Source organism: Alligator mississippiensis, chromosome 13, assembly GCF_030867095.1.
Source record: "Alligator mississippiensis isolate rAllMis1 chromosome 13, rAllMis1, whole genome shotgun sequence".
Lineage (NCBI taxonomy): Eukaryota > Metazoa > Chordata > Crocodylia > Alligatoridae > Alligator > Alligator mississippiensis.
The window spans coordinates 17,502,342-17,522,352 of NC_081836.1; the positions used below are offsets into that span (position 1 = coordinate 17,502,342).

The 20,011-nt window shown below is 44.5% G+C and overlaps 1 long non-coding RNA gene across 4 annotated transcripts in view; it reads right to left on the bottom strand.

Annotated features, from left to right (window-relative positions):
- The window catches only part of LOC132244642 (uncharacterized), a 161,208-nt gene extending 152,664 nt beyond the window's left edge, over positions 1 to 8,544 (bottom strand). Inside the window, exons 1-3 of one of the 4 annotated variants that reach the window (XR_009456324.1) lie at positions 8,045 to 8,544; positions 6,646 to 6,676; positions 3,785 to 3,989 (exon numbers count right to left, since the gene is read on the bottom strand). This is a non-coding gene — a long non-coding RNA (uncharacterized LOC132244642). The remainder of the gene's footprint in view (positions 1 to 3,784; positions 3,990 to 6,645; positions 6,677 to 8,044) is intronic. The other 3 variants (XR_009456325.1, XR_009456326.1, XR_009456327.1) reach the window with 3 other exon arrangements.
- Between the last annotated feature and the right edge of the window lie 11,467 nt (positions 8,545 to 20,011).

Sequence of the window (20,011 nt, forward strand, 5' to 3'; positions counted from 1 at the left end):
CTAACAGTGAAATAGTGCCTCCTAATCCCTAACATGAACCTGTTCTCTAGAGCTTCTGGCCATTGTTCCTCGTCACCCCAGGTGCTGCTGGGGGGAATAGGGCCCTTCCTATTTGCCGCTGATGTCCCCTAACAAGTTTGTAGGCAGCCACCAAATCCCCCCCTCAGCCTCCGTTTGCTGAGGCTGAACAGGTTCAGGTCCCTCAGCCTCTCTTCATAGGGCCTGCCCTGTTGCCCTCCAACCAAGCGGGTGGCCCTCCTCTGAACCCTCTCAAGGCAGGCCATATCCTTCTTAAAGTGCGGTGCCCAGAACTGGACACAGTAGTCCAATGGAGGCCGGACCAATGTCGCGTAGAGGGGGAGTGTCACCTCTCTGGACTGGCTTGAGATGCATCTTTGGATGCACGACAAGGTGCGGTTGGCTTTGCTGGCTGCGGTCTGGCATTGGCGGCTCGTGTTCATCTTGGAGTCAATAATGACTCCAAGATCCCTTTCCACCTCTGTGCTCTCAAGGGGGGAGCTCCCCAGCTTGTATGATTGCCTTGCTGTTCCTTCTGGATTGTGCCTTTGCCTTTGCTCTGCTTGATCTGGCTTGCCCTCTGACTCCATGGTTTGTCTGATCGTTCAGCTTCCAGAACTGACTGATCCCTAGACCCTGCTCTCTATTTGATCTCCTGGCTTTTCAATCCAGCATGACACTGCCACAGTTTGTTCAGCAGAACTGTACACAGTATTCCTGCTGATGAATCCTTGAACATTAACAATAATGCTTCCTTGTCTCTGCTAAAAATACCTCTCCTGATCCAGCCTAGGATTGTATTTGCTTTATCTACAGCTGCATCATATTGATGGCTTGCTGGATTTCATCAGCTAGTTACCCTCTGATCTTTTTCTTCTTCAGTTGTTTTCAGCTGGTGAGCTCTCACTTTGTGCCAGAAATTCTTGTTATCAGTCCCTAAATGCATGGCTTTGTGTTTTGTATTAATGAATGTCATCCCATTTCTAAAACTCCAGTCCTCAAGGTCATTCAGTTCTTCCTGTGTATTAGTCTCCTCTTCCTTTATATTGATGATTCCTCCCAATTTTGGGTCACCCTGGAAGCTCCCTTCTTTACTATGGAAGTGAACTTGCTAGCTATAGCTTGGACCATCACAGGGTTGTCATACAAGTTCATAGAGTTGGCATGCTCTGCTGGAGAGAAACTATAAGATGGCATAGCAGTTGAATGCTACACCTTGAGACAGACTGAACTCCCAGGGCATGTCTACATGAGATGCTTACTGCACATTAACCTAATAACATGGTGTAGTAGTGTGCCAGGGCAAAAACAGTGCTAATAGCCTATTGCACCGTGTTATTAGGCTAATGCGCAGTAGGCATCACTAAATAACCATGTGCTGCTGCTACTGCATGGTAACTCTAGGTACTGCACATTTGGTTAGTACTTTATTAAAGAAGCACTAAACTAAATGAGCAGTATCTAAGGTGCATTAATGAATGTGTAGACAGCCCCCACCCCAAGTAGGAATTCTGTTGTGTTCATGTTCAGCCACCATGCCCACCACTGTAGTGTCCAAATGTCTTCCAGAACACATTCAATTATGGGACTAGTATCTGTCATGAATAGTTGTTTCTTTCTGCTTGCCTTCTTCTCTCGCAGGGGTGGGAGAGGTTTGAGTACGTACTGAATTCTTTTATCGTGCCATCATTGTTATCCATTGGAATAGCATAGAGTAGGCAGACCAGAGGCAAGGTGCACCAGCAAAGCTCTAGAGGCGGTCAAATTAGGATATGATGCAGGTCAGGAAGGAGGTGCCCTAGCACCACCATCCAGTCTCAGCTGTCTGTTACTTGCTTTTAAGAGGACTAACTCACACCCAAACACTGGGGTTCATACCAGGCATTAAGTCAACAGGACCTGCTTCCCTTACTGACACCAGCACTGGTGTGAAGGAGGGAGAAATCTCAAGGTATGGAGACTACACGGGCAACTACTAGAGGCACTACAAACCAAGCAATAAAACCCATTGTCCTGGATTCTAGAACTGGACAGGCTGAGTAAGGTAATGATCCTTAACCTCTTACTTGCTGAGGGACAGCTCAGCTCTCCCCTCCTCCTCTTTCTTGCCATGCTACATTTGCCAACCCAAATAGGAGCCCAGGTACCTGATGCTCAACACTGAGGGCACTGCTGAGTCCCTGCATTTAGCTTCAGATTTGTGAGTCATCTGCTCACAAAGTGATATATATCTGAATTACTCTGTCAGAGACCCTGAAACAGAGTAATTTATGGAGTGTGTGAGTGTTTGGGTTTCAGCAGCAAATATTCTTCAGGTTAGGCATAAATGATTAAAATGTGCTAATTAAATTCATCCGGCAAGGTGGCCAGGCCTCAGTAAATGGATCAGGCTCCCAGCCAATTTGCTGTACTGCTTAATGAGAAGTTACATGTATAAAGAAAACATTGCATCTGCAGGGAACGGTCTGTGGAGCATGGCTGAGAGGAGCCGCCAGCTCTTCTGTCAAAGCCCAGCGCATTTTAACACTTCCAGCTAGAGGCAGTCATGTCAACGAAGGAGCAACAATACACGCACACATCCTTATGCAGTGCCTAACACACAAACCTGCCCTGAATTTCTCCCCAGCATTATCCTTTTTGTTGCACTCCAGTGGTCTTGCGTAACCCCCTCTGACATGGAGCTGTGGGCAGTTTTGGCAGGAGTCCCTGCCTGCAGGGCTCAATAGGTTCTTTAATGGGAAACCCCAGTAGTTTCCCCAGGGAAATCAAGGAAATGTAGAGTGAAAGCTGAAACCACACCCTGGTGGCAGGAAACTGGGCTTCACACAGTGAATCACATCACCCTCCCATTTGCAAGTCATGGGCTAAGTTTAAAAGAGAGTGAAGGCTTCATGCTGAATTCCCAGGGGGTTCTCACTGCTTCCAGGCAGACCTTTCATGGCATCCTGCCAGTCTATAATGTGCCTTATTTTTATTTTCTCTTGCATCATTTTCAGTTTCATGTGTCAGAGTTCAGCATAATCCTCATGCAAAGCTTAATCTGTACAGAAAATGCTTTCTCCCTGGGAGGGAATTGCTGAGGGCAGATGAAGGTGCGATATGACATTCATATTAAGCCTCCAGTCCCCCAGTCCCCGTTAGCACCATTTGCTGGAATCGCCACAGTCACAGAGAAATAGTGTAATAAAAGCAGAATTTTAACTCTGTATTTGAAATGCCACATTTATTTGTTCTCTTATTATGTGATGGCAAATATACCAGCAAATGTATTATTAAGGGTCATTCAGAGTGATGTGATTGTTAATAAATTAACTGCCGTCTGCGTGTCACTTGGTAACTTGTAATCATTCACAGCTATTCTGAGCTAAGTCACTCAGATAAAACTAGCTGTGCTAAATTTAAGTTTTAAAATTGCCTAGAAATGTTGGGTGGGAATGTTGCCATTAAGAGGTGCTCTGAGACACCCAAAGTGTGCAGTGTAGGCATAGTGCATCAAGCAAGCAGTTGGCAGCTGAGTTTTATAATACACTGGACCAAGTTCTCAGAGGCAGACAGAGAGAAGGAAAATCATGCTCAATTACTGCAAAATAGTTTGAGTTTTTTGGAATATTTTTTCTTCCTGAACCAGGTCACAGCACACAAAACTTGTCAGGTTTTATAGAACTTGAATTCTACAAGTTTTCTTCAGATTCAGATGGTCTCACGGCAGGAAAGGCCATTTGAAATGGAAACAGGCTCCCATGGGAGCACCACCTTCCCCCTTTACCTGTCCCAGGAGGTGGCCAAGGACTTGGAAATCTTGGTCTCCAAGGGTACCAGCATAACAGCTGCTGCGAGCGAACCAGGGAGTCCAGGAGAGCAGGAAGCCATGATGGCCACTTTGTAGCAGCCTTCTGCCATGCAGGCTGCAGAACAGCCAGAGAGAGGAGTCAGGAGAGCAGGTGGGTTTCAGCCACAAAGTCTTGTTTTTGCTAAAATTTTATCAAAACAGGCACATTTTAAACATGTCACTGTCAGTAAATTATGCCCCACCACAATGATGCAATGCATGTCACCGTAGATTGGTAGTCAAGTCATGAAGCAAATTTGCGGCATGAAGCAACATAAGGCTTCAGCAATTATGCTGAGACACTGGTTTGGAAGAAGGGAGAGAAAATCTTGGTCTGATTAGTACAGTATGGTGAGGAACTTCAGTTGTAAGGCAGTACATCAAGGCTGCTTCTATGGCTACCAAGGTCTTATTATTAGGAAACAGATATCCCTTGACTGGAGTGGAATCTGCAGAATTTACATAGTGATGAGGCACTCCAGTGGGCCCAAGAACTAAAGTTGATTTTCTTTTCCAGCTAAAAGCAGGTGTGAGTGGTACTTATTAATCTGAGTCCACCTCTAAATGCACTTAACAATTCAAGTTCAATTAATTTTCAGAGTGCCCAGGTAGGAAGTAATCATTAAAAACATGTAAATTAATTTACTTGGGAGCTTAATAGATTAGTCATTGACTTTCCGGCTTATGTTGGATCTTAACCTTCAACAGAAATTAATCAGCAAACAGTTCTCTGAACTGGCTATAAAAGGTCACAACACAGTGGCTGAAACACACTAAATGAAACCTTAGCCTCAGAGCTGTCTGTCAGGAGGAGGTAGAAAAAGAGATGGACTGCCATGGAACTTCATCCTTGGGATGCCACGGAGCAGACACTTTTAGACTCATCCTTGCCTTGATATTTGTCTGTGAGAAATGAGCCCTGTGTATGACATCTGTGCTCATAAATCCATTGTATACAGTCACTGAATCCTCATTGCTCTGAGCACTGAATGTGTTTTGATAACTTTTGCAATGGAAGTGTGGGTTTACCTGGCCACAGTGCTTTCTGCCCTGGGGGACTATCATCCAGTCTCACACTTTGCCTTCTAAAGGAAAACCATTTGGGGAAGGGTGTAATTACAGATAACAGGGAGAATAAGCTCTTAGAAATTATAATACACTGCATTAAGACTTGGAGCATGGGAACTATTTCCAGTGTGCTGCAACAATGATTCTACTAACTTATTACGAACGATAACACACTCTCAATGCTCTATAGAGGTATATAGTAACAAATCTCTCTACTGCCCCATATGCATGCAATGAGGTGTCTGTATCATACCAATCGCAGAAGTAAATGTTTTTAATGGGAATTTGGCACAAAATTCCTTTAAGTACCCTGGGTACTACCACCTTGATAGTGGAGTGAAGGATAAATTAGCAAGGGAGGCAATGATGAATAAATAAAATAAATGCCAATGAACACAGAGATGCCCACTGACTTGTCATTTCTTCACCTCAAACCTTAAGCAATTTGCCCCTGTAAAACATAAACTGAGCTATTCTGCACCATCATTCCTGCTCTTATCATAGCTATGCTTGTTGTTAGTGACCATTTGCATCTAGCCAGGTGCGGAGACAAACCAAAGAAGGTTTCCTGGGGAAGGCAAAGGAGGCCTTTGTCTATCTTACTCTGAGATCATATGATGCAAGATTGGTTTCATAACAAGGGCAGAACAAGGTGTCAACTTAGAAGGGGCACCAGTATGCCCTCCTCCCCCTTAGAAGTTTTTTTCCATGGGAGGGGCAGCCCTGCACAGCCCAGCCATAGATTATCTGTGGGGTACGAAAGTGAGCAAGGCAAGTGGAACGCATCCCCTCCCCTGGCTTTGTGGAGGGAGGCACAGTCCTGCACCCTAAAGCATTATTGGTATGCGAAGTAAATGGGATGCCAGGAGCAGCCTTGGGGAGTCCACAGTGGCTGGGCTGCTGCACTGGCGTGCAGTGAGTCCATTCCTTAGCTACAGCAGCCAAACTCATGCCATTACAGAAGGAGCTGTAGCAGCTGCTACCCAAGCATGGAGAGCAGGATCAAGTAAGACTCCACTCCTCCTCCACCTGACCACCCTCCTGCTCTCCAGTAGTCAGCATAATACACACCCCCACCTCTGCCCTGGGCACTGAAATAGCTTGCTACGCCTCTGTGCAAGATGTTCTTGCTGCTATAAGTGGGATCTAGGCACACATCACCACATGACTATAAAGTGAGAGCACATTGAGACTGAATCCCCCATCTGTCTGTCAGCAATGTCCTAAACAAATCCATGATGAAAAGCCTGGTGAATTTGGGCACTGAGCCATCATGGGAGAACTCCAGATGCCTGTCCTGGGGTATCAGGGACAGGGCTAGAAGAGAAAAAGAATGAGAATCCTAGTAATGCTAAAGCTGGGAAACTGAGGTGAGGAAGAAAAGAGAGAGCAGAGAAGCTCCTGCAAAGTCGACAAGAAAGTTGCTAGAGCTCATGTCAGTGGAAGATGTTTTGATTTTTGAGCACCAGAAATTTCTTACATGTTCAGGGTTTGAGAAGCCTCTAACAGTGAGATTGAGGGAAGGGGGCATTTCCTGAAAGGCAGTGCTTCTGCAGCTATCTCTGCGAGTTCCTGGGCTTGTTAGTGAGGTAATAAAAAAAAAAAAAAAAGGAGCAACCTTTAGTGTAGAAAAAAGTGACTAAGACAGATGCCAGTTTATACCAGATATCTAAGGAAGCTATTTCTAAAACTGCAATTACCAGAAAAGGGGGGAAAAAATTACTACTTACTTCAGGGATTTTCACACATGGAGAAGCAGAGCTGTGGAAAATAATCAGAGCAATATGTTTGCAAAAAGACATTATTTATAATGAAATATTTCACAGCAAAAGGTCACTAAGAGAAATTGAAGGCTAGTAAGTAGTAAAATACCAGGGTTGCTTTATTGCCATAAGGTTTATGGTCACCTTTAATTAAGATTATAATAAGCAAGTTTTAAGTCTATTAAGCAAGCCCAGTTTAGGGCCCAGCCACCAGTTTCAAGAAAAATGAACCTAAGAGTCAACTGACAGTCATAGCTTGGCCAGTTTGCTCTGCTATGAGTCAAGACAATTCCTCACAGGATTATCTTCCATACACACACACACACAACACAAAGCCTTAACCAGCATGTTGCTAGAGCCAGATTCATCAAGGGGGTATGCAATAGAGATACAGGTAGAAAGACCCTTTTCTGTCCAAATTCTCTCCTCATAGGGCACATCTACACGTTGACCTACAGCGACCTTGTAACTGCACCGTGCACAGTTAGTTTTAGGCACTACTTCTCCATAGAGCATGCCACTGTGACAAAGTAGCTGCCGGTCACATGTAGACTCACGTGATCACTACATCGCCGTAGAGCATTGTATGGCAATGTAGCATGTCACTACAGTGATGTAGGTGTTGTGTAGATGCACCCATAAACACCTTACAGCCCTGACTATGGGGAGGCACAGACATTTTTGCACAGAAGCCCTGAGTGTCACACCTGTGTTGTCTGCAGTAGAGAACTCAAAGATTGATGCTGCCAGAAATGTACCTTGGAATATCAATCTTCTTTATTTCCATTTGAGGTCTTTTTAGTCCTGATTCACTTATACAAAGGCTTTTTGGTGATACGTTAGGAACAACCCCATCTGCCTAGAACAAAATGTAGTTTTCACTTCAATATACAGTAGCTGAAGGTCCAAAACTTTGGAGAAGTCAAAACTCTTGACCTAAATTTTACTGAGATCCTTGGTTTCAAAACCATTAGCTTTTTGTGGGAGCAGTGAGGTGTACTGAATAAAATGGGTAAGTAGCAGTGTTTTTATAGCATCAATCAATAAGGAATTAAAGCCCCTTTTGCATTCTTCCTTCCCTCAACATTCTTTTTTTAAGTCATAGACCGGGGTTTGATTGGGGCTAAAAGAGCAATAAGGACCAGGTAGAACATTTTAACTACATTTCTTATCCTGGAAATAGCACTGCCCACCAGATACTGCTTAGGGATCATTAAAGCACAATTAACACTTAATTGGAACATGAACAAAGAACGGAGACAACTCAGTGTCCTAAAATCAAAGTCTAACTTTATTAGTACAACAAGTATTATCTTAGCAGTTTCTATATTCAGAAAGAGAAAAACACTTAGTACAATGATCTCACCAAATCCAAGCTGTTACTTTGCTTGGAAAAGACGGCCACTCTGTTCATGAAGCAAAGGGTGCATTGTTGGCTGGGATGGTCCAGACAGATATTGAAGGCTGGTTTATGACAATGATGACAATGCCACACTTAACTTCCTTGCTTTTATGCTTTCCTTTAACTTCACTCCTTTGATGACTCTTTGCTTTCAGATTGGTCTCTCTGCAGTCAACGTATTGTCCATATTTTATCCTATCAGCATATTCAACAGACCCGTCACGAGCATACCTCTTAATTTGGCCATTTCTCAGTGTCTTACTTTGGGCATTGTCCATTGATCTGTCTTATCACCTTTCATCAACATATCCAATCATTTCATCCCTCTGATTCAGCCAGTTAATGCCAAGTTTAGTTAATTTGAGCTAGTAACAAAACTATCACTTTGTTGTGTTAGAAAAACTTCCCACAGTGATAGAAAAGGAAAGAAACATCACGTGAGCAAACTCAAGGTCATAAGCTGCTTGCAAGAGGCAAGGCCAGCTGATATTGCAGACACGAGCAAAATGAAAAGTTCAGATAACAATGAGGCTATACAGAACTTCAGGCTGAATATAAAAGAAAACTTTAAACAATACTGTCATTCATCACTCTATAAACAAACACAACTGTAAAGCCTAAAATATGACAAGCTACCCTATCAGAGAAGCAGCTGCCTGTGGAAGAGGAGCAATGACATTTACCACCCTACTCACCATTGCTAGCATGCTAGCAACTCCCACCCATGCTTGGAAAAAGGTATCTTGCATTTATTAAATGTGTTTCATCTCTGAGAACTTGACAGACATAAGCTGAACTGCAAACTATACTCAGGAATCACTTACCCAACAGCTGCGCTGCTGCTGAGATTGTGTCTCTACACGGTGCTATGTAACTAACCATTCACCATTGTCACTGTCATGGAAAAAGCAATATAATAATTGGCAGGAGTTAGTTTATTTTCATTCTACATAGTTTAGCTCCTGATGTCTTGATGGAATTAAGCTGTGATTGTATGAGGGGACAGACAGCCTAATCACTAAGAGGAGTTACTTTTGTGAGCACAAATAACAAGCTTTTTAAGAAATAGGGCAAAAATGCCAGAATTTTGCAGAAAAAAAATGGAAAGGTGAAAATGAACCAGTACTGCTTCACATATCAAAAAATGCCCGATGAGCTCTCTGTAAAGTGGAGATTTTTGTCTGATTTGTAGTTCAGAACAGATTTAACAGCAGGAACTGGCTTGAATGTTAGCTATAAGAAAGACCCCCCTCTCTACCCACAATAAACACACCTAAATTATGTCAATAGAAAACCCCTGTCATTATAAAGAATAGATCTACAGCTTCTTTTGCCTGAAACCTATCAGCTTAAATGTCACTACAGAGTAGACCTTGCTGTATCAGTAGAGTCTAGGGGGAAAAAAACATAAAGAATAAGTGTGTATCACACAGTAACATAAATAAGAAGGTGCCACCCAGAGTCAAAGCTTTCATGCTGGAAGACTAACATTTCCATTTCTAAAAACAGCCAGACGTAACACTTTCTGAGCAAGACAGACCTGGTTCAAGAGGACCAGATGCTTCTCCTGCTTTAAAGACTTATGCCAAGGTGATATGCTAAGCAAATCTAGGCAGAGGTGTTACTCTGAGACACCAAGTTTTATTTAAATCTTTGATTGTTTGCATTATTTCTTCTCAAATGGTTTTGCATTACTGAAGAAAGAGGGATGTTAAGCACTCAGTGTATACACACACACATACACACACAGCATCCTTCCCTCCACCTCCCTTAAAAGATCTTATAAATCTTATCCCATCAGTAACTTTAAACTCATTGATTGTATCATCTGCAGGGTTTTTTTTTTTAATCCCAGATTCCAAGACTATTTTTCTACCAGTAAACGAGGTAGATATGTCTAGCACTATCCCTAGGGCCCTTTAATCACATTTCATCTTATCCCTCTAGGTAAGTCTTTTGTGAGATATTGGTCTCTCTCTCTCTCTCTCTTTCTCTCGTCTCTTTTCTTTTATATTTAATAGATCATTTTTAATACCAAGTCAAACTGTGAAGCTTTCCCTGGCTTCATCTAAACTATTACAAAAGGCTCAGAAAAGATGGACAAAGATATCTTTCCTTGAGCAGCACAAAAGCTTTTACAATACTCCCATACGTTGTAGTAGATAACTGCATTGGGGCTGCATCGAGACCTCCATGCTGTTTATTGCACAGTTTTGGAGCTCATGGGAGCAAGTTATCTAGGCAACTGTCCATCCTCTGGCTCCTGGTATGTGTGTAAGGGGTCTAGTCAGGTGCCCAATGAATCTGCTTGTGGATGACAAGCCCAGTTTGAGAGTGACAGCTTGTTACAGGATATATGCAAGTCATTTTATTTCATTATGGCCAGGATAGATTGCGTTGGGGCATGGCTTTTTTGGTCCACCTTTTCTTCAAGAGAAGCAAGCAAACCACCCCTGAATGGGGCTGTTTGGATACCTTGGTAGCTGCCTCAGGGTCCTTATGCCCCTTCCCCTTATGGAGTCTTGCAGCCATCACACCAAGACCATGGATTTGTATGCCTAGGCAATGGTCTGGAGGAGTGGAAGCTACCCTAAACCTACCATCCCACCTTTAGACCACTGACACAGAGTCTAAAGGCCAAACTGAGTCCAGACGTTCAGTGTCTTGATGACTGAAATTTCTGCCAAAGAACAACAGATTAGAGCTGCTGCTGACTGCCTAATGCCTCAGCGATCATGTGCTTCTGTCAGAGTGATGTCCTTTAGCCTTACTCTGACCAAGAAGTACCCACAAGGCATTGGGGGCTAGAATTTTAAGGCACCCTATACTTGCCTTACTCTGGAGGTTGCAACATTGTGATATTTTATAGGAGCTACCCTGTCATGAGTAGCCCCACCATGTTGCCACCAGGCCCTGCAGTAGGATGTTGGATGTAGGATGCATGTGAAAAGGCCAAGAGATTCCTGTTGCTGACTATTGCTGATCACACCATTTATAGTAATGCTTGGATTAAGAATGAACAGGATGAAGTGGCATAAACAGCTGTGATTCCCTTGCTGTCACTGATGTTCAATCAATGCCATCTGAGGATTTCGTAATAACTGTTACACACCTTTGCACACATGGCAGGTGGCTGGTCCTTGCACAGAACTAGAGGGAGCTCAGAGAAGGGTCACCATGATGGAGACTCTGATCATCTCTCATGCAAAGAGAGATTGAAAAGACTGGTATGGTTTACCTGGAAAAGGGATACTCCAAGTATTAAAAAAACCTAATGGAATTGAAAAGTGAAGTAGTCTGAGAATTTTTCAATGAAGTATCTTCATTTTAAAAGGCTGACTCATCAAAACCAAAGCCTTTCATGGGAATGGCCTGATTTTGACAAATTTAGTTACACAGAAAAGAAAAGTGAAGAAAAAGACTCCAGTACAAAAATCCACTAGAAGTTTAAAGAACTGGTAAAGGAGGCTGACTAAATCAGGGGTTTACAAATAGGACTTGGGGGCATTTATCTCATATATCACATGTTTAATTCCTGTCCAGACTGGTAGTGATCACACATTATTCCCCTCTGTTGGCCTTAAGGTAGAAAGCATGACATCATTAAGTGGTCCCAGCCTACGTGCTCCAGTGGGCACCTGCCTACATCCAGTCACTAAGCAACAACCTCCAGTACACGAATCATCTCAGCCCATGAGCAGTTTCTAAGGAGATTGAAGGACGCCTGAGGTGTGGAGAACGCATGGGCTGTGGACACCTCTGGGGGGAGGTTTTAGTGAAAGAATCCCAATGGGAAGGGGAAAGCTTGCCATGCTATGGTCCATGTGGTACTAGTCTTGTGAATGAGCAGAGCACACCCAAGCTGCCAGTCTGGAGCATGACTGAATTAATTTCTGAACAAGCAAGGGAGGTCCCTTCATCCCTCTACCAGGCCCACATCCTTGCTCTGATGTGTGCTTCCGACTGGAGGAAGACTAAGCATATGAATCCTTTAATGCAGACCCATAATTCCCCAAGGTCAGAAGACAGATTTGTTTCTCAGACCTGTTAATTGCTGCCACGGTAAAGCTTCCTGACTGATATTTTTAGCATTAAAATGTGGAGCTGCTGACGTTTTCCTGAAATTGCTTATACAACAACGTGCTCATAAGCGTCTCACCTTCACAGTGCTGAGTGGTGCGGGAGGAAACTGAGCAGCTCAACGGCCTTTCCTTAATGCAAAATTGGTAATGTCATTTTCTTGGTTCCCAAATCCAGTCTGATGAATAAAAGAACAAGGTGAATGTACTGGAAAGCTAAGCCAGCTAGATTCATATGCATTGCAAACGGCTCCTACCGGATTTCTCATATCCTCTCGCTGCAATCCTTAAATGCTCAAATAGCCCTGACAGAATATTTGCAGTTTATAGGCATTGAAAATAGGATTGATTTACTGTAGCCACATATCAAAGCATGAAGTGGCACTTTTACACATGTATCAGCAATTAGATGTCTGAAGGCAGCAGAAAAGTCTGTTTCATTCTTTAAGAAAAAAATTGGTTAATGTCCCAGAAACAGCCATTTTGACATCCAAGTTCTGGGAGCTATGATACTATGTTAAGAATTAACAAAGATGCATTAGTCGTCATGTAAAAGTCTGCTTGTTCTAGTCCTCCCCCATCCTTTTTTCTTTACTTTGAGCTGTCTCAATATTCTGCTAACAGCTAATAAGTGTCTGTGAGTAATTTTTCTAGACATTGCAGCTGTTAAAGTAGCTGCCTGTGGACAATGCATTTAAATCAAAATGACAGCCATGTCTATATCTGAAGGAGCATTCAGCCACCATGAACTGTAGAGTGGTGAGACCTGTGTGAGGCAGGCAGCATCCCCATCAGAATAATTTCTAGGACAGCCTTAATAAGCAAATGGTCCACTGTGGACACTGTTTCTTTCTAGGCAGGTTTCTGTCTTGATGGGTAGTATTACAGTGCACTTAAACCACGGGCTTATGTAAAAGACTTCTATAGTCACATTAACGAAGCACATAGCCAGCAGAGAACCTGACCTGCAGTGTGGATGCTATCAGTAGATGATACCAAACAATCAAGCATTGGAAAGGGAAATGCACACCAGCAAAAAGCCTAAGTATTATTCTGTATTTAAGTCCACTGGTTGTGCACTGCCTCTTTTACAAAGTTGAATTCAAACATTTGCCCAAGAATATTTCAAGACTTGCAGAGTGCATTGGGCCAGGAACTACTCCTACCTATGCAATGAAGAAAGAGCAAGGCATATGTCTCCAACTGTTCCACCCACCACAGGTGGGGATCTATTGGTGCCGTTCTAGGAAATTGGTTTTGAAGGGTAGGAGATCTTTCTCTTGTGAAGGACTATATCTGAAAGCCTGTTCCAAGGTTTACCCCTTGCAGTATTACCCTACCTGGATAAAAAAGAATGCCGGGGGCACATGACAAACTATCATACATACAAGAAACCATTCCTCAACCTCCTTCCCCAGACCTCACTAGTAACCCTTTGCTGGGAGTGTTTGCAACCTTTAATGGTGTTAATCTGTCACCAGGTGCCGGAGGGGAAACAGCTTGTCTCTGTTTCCTAACTGTAATAACTACATATTGAACAGTGCTGGGCTTGATTTATTAACCATGAGATTTTACAGGCTGCCTGCTATTGACAAATGGCTGCAATTTTAGCCCCTCAACCCCCCTCCACCCAATCAATACCTTTTAATCGAGTCAAATCTCAACAAATTAAATTAAAGCAACTTCCCAAAATAGCCCCAAAGCGAATGAACCAGTGTGTGTAAATCCTGCCACTTTGACATACTGCAAATGAGTTATAAAAAACAAAGCACAACGCAGGATGAGGTTACGTCCGTCTGAACATGTCTACTTTTGTATGTTGTAAGATTTGGTTTAATTAAATTTGATTTTAAAGAATTTCTAATTGAACTGAAATACATAAGCAGTATGGTTTAATTAGCAGCTAATTGAGAAATGGGGAACTTGAATGGTTTGAAGGCATTGGTGGGACTCAAGTAATGCTGAGGCTATGTGCTGACATATTGCATGGGTGAATATCTGCTCAAGGGAACCTATATTTCATCCCAGCCAATATGAAATGAAATGGGAAAAATAATGTAATGGAGAAAGGGACTGAAAGGAAATCAAAGGAAAACAATATCAAATTAACTTTTAAAGTGTCTGTGCATGTGCTTTTTGCTTTCCCATAAGCAAGTACATACATGTCAGCACCATTCATCACTCTCTAAAGCCGTATGTTGGTGGGAGACAAAGGGGCTGACACTCTGAGCTCCAGGGTGCCATTCCTGCCTCTCATCACTATTTGCTATTCAAAGCAGTAGTGACAGTATTGTCTCCTTGTCTCCTCCTCATGGCTGTTGGGACAGTCTTAAATACTGTTTCTAAATTGCTTTGAAAATTCTGGCCATTTTAGTGCAAATAATTTATTATTTCTTGTGATTTTGTTCCTTGTCAGTTTGCCACATTTATCTCTTCACTGCTTCTGCTGGGTTCTCTGAGTCCTGTATTTGAGTATAAATTATTTTCTGACATGATATTGCAGCATTGGCTATTTATAGCAGAGTCTTGCATTGGCTGAGTCTCTCTCATTCCTCATTTCATTGGGCAAGTTTCTCTGATTCCTATTTCTCATGTTGTTGGCTTCAGTTGATATGCATCTGCTAATTACAATGTAGGATGTTATGTAAAATGGATCACGTGCACACTCACTCTCTCTTGTGGGCACGCACTCCTTTTTATGGCAGTATTTACTTGGTAATGTATACTGTACTACTGGACAGCGCATGCTAGACTAGCTATACAATAATGCCTAATTACAAAGAATTCTTCTTTCCCTCCCCACACATTCAGAAGCTGCTTCTCTGCTTCTGGGGCTCCAGTGGTCAGCAGAGTTAGACCAATAGAGAAGGTGGCCTCTTACTTTGGTAGGACTCAGTCCCGTGACAGACAGCTATGTAGCCTTTCAGCATATACTGGAGCACGGAGGTCTTTGGGGAGGCATCGCTTGCAAGATGTAGGTGCCTTAATTGTGTGATTAAGATACAGCCTCCGTTTCCATGGAGAAGGCCCGGATGGCTCATCCAGCTGTCCTCTTTGTCTCAAGCTGACTTGATGTTTCTCTCTCCCTGTTCCAAGCACTTTTCACTCCTCACTGGGGCGTTCATTTTCACAGCTCAGCCCCGGCCTCCTTTCTCACTTCATTACCTTGATCTATTTTTAATTTCACTCTTGTTTTTAGTCCTCATCCTTCTGCCTCTTTTTTTTTCTTTTAACCCAGCTCATTTCAAGGAATATTTGACTTTTCACAGCATAATTGGTATTTTGCAGATATTCCCTTACCACATGCTCTTATCCCTAGGCCAATTATGTTCCATATCCTTGTGTAAACACCTCTACTGTCTCATCCCAGCTTCTCTTTCAAAATCCCCTTTTTAATCATTCTATGATAAATGAACCTGGATTCTAGCTCTGAAGTTCAGAATGGCTGCCCTCACTTCAAGTCAAATCTGCCTCTCACTCCTGTGTTGCCCTTTATTTACTCCTGTGCCCGCTCTTCTTCTTGCCTTTCTCACTACAATCCCCTCACATGGAGCTGCACACATCCCTTTTCTGATGTACTGGATGTATTTAATGCAAGAGAAATTTCCCCCATGCAAGTGGCATTCTGCCTTATCTACACCTCAGAAAAGCCACATGTGTGAGATTGACCCATGCCAAAGTCTAAATGTCATGGAAGTTCCAGAAAGTCCTCCCGAGTTGGCTGATATGAGATTCATGCAATGCGCAGACCAGGAGCTGATACATTGTGCAGATGTGAATGTCACCCTTTTTCATAGCCCCCTTTTCTGAAGATGATTTTCAGTACTAGGCTCTTGACACATCCCTTCATCCCTATTTTAAACCCAATTGAAAATTAAATGAAGCCCAGGAGTTCAAATCTTTCATAGTAGGGTAGAGCTTGCATGTCTCACTCCCCAGGTACCTCTCCGCTATTTACCAGCTACATTCATTCCCATTCCCCCTCCCCGCCTGCCCGCCCCCACCCCCACCAGCCTGTCTCTCACCTACTGACTCATCAATTTTAGGCCTGTGAGACGCGCCTAGTATTCGCTTTAGATTCAGCCAATTCGGGGGACAGTGATTTGATTCGGTAATTCAAATAACCATCCTGAATCGATTCAGCCGAATCTCCAAATCACGCAGGCCCGTGCCCTGCCCACTCTCCCAGCCCTTGCAATGGCTGCCCTGCCCGCCCCTGCTCCCAGCACTTTGAAAAAAAAAGCCCTGACTCACCAGGTACTGCTGGGTGGGTGGGCAATTCGCCACTGCCCCATGCTGCGTGGGGGGCTCTGCCATGAGCCCTCTGACCTCTCCCCTGCTGTCCCAGCCCCCCCCCCGGCTGCTCCACCCACCCCAGCTCCGGCCCTTTAAGGAAACCCTCCCCCCCCCGACTCACTGGTTCCTGCCCAGCAGGGGACAATCCCTGATGCCCCCCACTTCCCCATGCCATGTTGGGGGGTCATCCACAAGCTTCCTGAAGCCCCAAGGCCAGTGCAGAAGCTGGTGAGTCCTGGGGTTATTTGGGGTTTTTTTTACTTAAAGGGCTGAAGCTGGGGCAGGTAGGGCAGCCACGGGGGGGCTCTGGGGGAGCAGGAGGGCTCAGGGGGCTCATGCAGAGCCCCCCACACAGTGGGGGGCAGTGGGGGACAGCAGGGATCTCCCCCCCCCCCCACACACACACACACAGCAGCACCTGGTGAGTCAGGGCTTTTTTTTAAGGCACCGGGAGCTGGGGTCGGCGGGGCAGCCATGGAGGGGTGAGGGCTGGGGGAGCAGGCAGGGTATGGGGCCTGGCAGGCATCCCTCCATGGTCCCCTCCTCCCACCCCCTGGGCCCCCTACTTACCAGCTCTAAGTCCAGCTCCAGCTACCTGCTGCAGTGGGCAGGGACTGCCCAAATCATCGAAGCTCTCTGAATCTTTTCCAAAGATTCAGAGAGCTTCAAATCAATTCGGACCTTTTTATTGGTCCCCTGATTTGATTCGGATTTGGAGATTTGGCCACCGAATTGGACCGAATCTCCTCCAATTTGAATCACCACCCAAAGCTTCGCACAGCCCTAACACACCAACTGCAAATGCTTCCTCAGCCTGACAAAGCTTTTATACCCAAAAGCTTGCAAAGAAGTATTTTTCCAACTATTTGAGTTGGTCTAATAAAAGATATCAGATTTACCCAAAGAACTTTGTCTGCCTGTGTCCTTAGACATAGGCAATGTGTTGGTGGGGCATGGGGAGATCCCCATGCCCCACCACGTGCAACCCCTGAGATTGGCTACTGCTGAAGCCGCTGCCGGCTTCTGCAGGTTGTCACCACTTGCCACCCGCCCCACTGTCGATGCAGCCGTTGGCATCTACAGGTAGTCCCTGCTCACCTCCACCAACACCAACGCCAGCAGCTGTGGGCAGTCCCTACTCACTGCCCTGGTGCCCCTGAAGTCTCAGGAGGCACCAGTCATTCATATCCTTAGACCAACATGGCTACAACCTATACCCATGTCTCACTGTTTATTTTATCCCACATCCCTCCTTCTGTACTGCTTCCTTTATCTCCTGCATCTTCACTCTTATGCCAATAATAGAATCTGAGCCAGAGACCAGTCCTTCTTTCCACCTCCATGAAGTATCAAAGAGATACTTTAAGCTACTTCTACTATTATTATTATTACTAACAATTTATAAGAAAACATCACCATCTTCTAGTGCAGATGGATTACTGGACAACTGACAAGAGAGTTGAGTTATAACCAGTTGACTATTGCTATACAGTGCTGGGGCTGTTGTCTTGCCAGCTTACATAACATAAACCAAATCAGTGAATGAAAAAGGGAGGAGCACAAATGGGGCTGATAGTGGGATACTGGACCAGTGCCTCTGCCTGTTGTTAAGAGTCACTTGTCTGCTCCTGGAGACAATGGGCCAGATAACTGGAACTATGCCAGCTCCACCAGCTGGAAATCTGGCCTTATGTCTTTCCAAGGAGATACAGAACAGAGGTCCTACTTACCTTTTGTAATTAAACAGTTCATGGAGCTTCCCACAAGACTCATGGTGTCAGTTACTATGTCCTGGCTAAACTGGGGTGTGGGTAATAGCACAATGGCTACAGAAGTCCTGCCTTGTAACCCAATGGATACAACATTCTTCTTTGCACCCCATTGCAAACTCATGTCTGTGACTTTGCTCCTCCTGTGAAGCTGGAAGTCTGCCTCTGTGGAATGTGGCTGGCCTGTGCCATTGGAATTAAGTCTTGGAACACCGTGGTCCAGTTTGCTCAAATGAAGTGCTCTCATACCATAAAAATCTCTGGGAGTTGGAGGAAATGGACCAGTGATAATTCCAAGAGTTGTAGGCTAGTCTTTTTATGGGACTTCACCACCCTTTCACCCCACCTTTACCACTTCAGTGAATTTTAGTGTACATTAATGACTCTTGTGCCTCCCTTTATGTTCTGTGACCACAGGCAAGATATGGTGCATCTGTAAGGGCAAGGGATGTGGTTGTCATGGGTGACCTAAACCACCCAGATATCTGCTGGGAGGATCAGTCAGCCAGGTCTGAATGCTCATGTAGGTTTTTAGCCTACCTATAGGACCTCTGCCTAACCCAGGAGGTACACAAACCCACCAAAGGAAATGCCTTGCTGGACTTGGTCCTTGCCACAGGCGATGACCTGGTGAGGGATCTGTGGGTGCTTGACTACCTAGGCATTAGTGACCATCATCTCCTGGAGTACTGCATCCAGTTTTGTGCCCCACAATTCAAAAAGGATGTGGAGAAGCTTGAGAGAGTCCAGAGAAGAGCCACGTGCATGATCAGAGGTCAGGAAAACAGACCTTATGATGACAGGATGAGAGCCCTGGGGCTCTTTAGCCTGGAAAAGCGTAGGCTCAGGGATGATCTGATGGCCACCTATAAGTTTATCAGGGGTGACCACCAGTATCTCCGGGAACGTTTGTTCACCAGAGTGCCCCAAGGGATGACGAGGTTGAACGGTTATAAACTACTACAAAACCATTTCAGGCTGGACATAAGGAAGAATTTCTTTACTGTCCAAGCCCCCAAAGTCTGGAATAGCCTGCCATCAGAGGTGATTCAAGCACCTACATTGAACACCTTCAAGAGAATATTGGATGCTTATCTTGCTGGGATCCTATTACCCCAGCTGACTTCCTGCCCTTCAGGTGGTGGGGCTGGACTCAATGATCTTCCGAGGTCCCTTCCAGGCCTAATGTCTATGAACTCTATGAAATCTATTAAATTTACTATCCGGCGCAGGGTGGTGAAAGTAAGCAGTAAGGCAAAAGTCCTTGACTTCAGGAAGGCCGACTTCAATGAGCTAAGGAAATTAGTGAGAAAGACATTGGTGAGTCAGAGCCTCAGTGAGATGGGAGTCCAGGATGGGTGGCTGTTCCTTAAGGAGATGATCCTCCGAGCTCTGAGGGAGTAAGTCCCAACGTGAACCAAAGTGGGCAAGAGTGCTAAAAAGCCCCCTTGGCTCAGTAAAGGCATCCAGGAGGGCCTGAGGGCAAAAAAAGTGGCATATAATCAATGTAAGCAAGGGGCTATCACCAAGGAGGATTACACCTCCATTGCTCGTGATTGCAGGGAGGTGATTAGGAAGGCCAAGGCAGAGACAGAACTAGGGCAGGTGACCAAAATTAAAGATAACGAAAAGTCCTTTTTCAAATACATAGGGAGTAAGAAGAAGGCACCAGGTAACATGGGGCCCCTACAGGACAGGCTTGGCAATCTCATGATTGCAACAAAGGAAAAAGCTGATCTCTTCAACAAGTTCTTTGCCACCATATTTCTAAGCAGGAACTGGGACAA